The sequence below is a fragment of the Clinocottus analis genome, unplaced genomic scaffold, assembly GCF_023055335.1.
Source record: "Clinocottus analis isolate CAN_PGR_092001 unplaced genomic scaffold, fCliAna1.0.p SCAF_42, whole genome shotgun sequence".
Taxonomy (NCBI): Eukaryota; Metazoa; Chordata; class Actinopteri; order Perciformes; family Cottidae; genus Clinocottus; species Clinocottus analis.
In genome coordinates, this window is record NW_027176176.1 from 755,806 (window position 1) to 757,095 (window position 1,290).

The window sequence follows — 1,290 nt, forward strand, 5'->3', positions numbered from 1 at the left end:
GCAGCAATGATACTAAAAGTACTGTGAATAACAAGTACTTTTGATTGTACTTTTGACTGCAACAAAGTATTTTTACACGTTGGTAATACTGCTTCTTCTTATCTAGATGAAGTATTCTCCTCTCAGTCTGTTCGTTCACCCAGAGACAGAAATACATGCAGGACCCTCTGTGTGTGTGTGTGTGTGTGTGTGTGTGTGTGTGTGTGTTATCTCAAGAGACGCTGCCTCACCCTCCCCAACTGTCCTGCTGCCACCCGGCTTTCAGAGAAGCAGCATGAATCATAACGTGCGTCTCCTTCAGGGAAACATCGACACGTTCACGTTTTATAATCTGGAATCAGACTTTCTGGAACTTTGGGAGCCACCGTTGCACTAATCTGATGTCTGCAGCTTCAGTGTGGAGGACACGTCCCTCAGCGTTGAGATGTTGATCGTCTTCATGACTCTCCAGAGCTGCAGACACGGCGGCGGCTCATGAGCAGTGAATCAGTGCCGTTTGATTCAAGATGTAGAACAAAAGGATGCGACTCTTTCAATGTGGACGGTCCTCTGCACAGCTGCAGCACCAGGAGGCTGCTGACCCAGAAGTACTCCCCCGTGTACAGGCGCATGCGTTGCAGCGCCTCGCCGGCGTCCCGAGCAGCAGCCTGCAGGCCTCACCTCCAGGACGCCCTCCTCCCTGTCAGACCTCAGAGCAACGGCTCAGCCGACCGCACCAGCGCACCTTATCAGCAGGCAAAAGAAGTGCTGTGCTCTCTGACAACTAACTGTCACGCAGCGACTGGATTGCTCTGATAACCTTTTATTTGCTGCTCCTGCACATCAGCGCTCGTGCAATCTCGCCGCCTGCATGACCGAGGGAGCCGAGGTGAGCTGAAATCTCTTCCGGCACGTTGTCCTCGTGTCCGTTGTGTCGACCGTGAGCGAGTGTGTGTCTCTCTGCGGTGAGCCGGTGCAGGACCTCAACCATCACAACTGCTTCTGCTTATCTTCAGCCATGAATCAGAGGTCATGGGGTCAACGGGGCCCACGGGCCGAGAGACAGCGCCCTCTGGTGGAGAGCAGGATCCAAGGTTTCTCAATGGGACCGACGGGAGACAGGAAGGATCGACTCTGCCGACAGAAGAGGAAACACATGCAGAACACAACGAACACTAAAACATGTGTTATGTTTAAAGATGAAGCGTATCGTTTATGTTACTCTTCTAACTCACTTTACCCCAAATAACTATAACAATAAACTCCAAAACACAGCGTATGCAGCTCAACTGAATCCTGCGTTACTTCTGC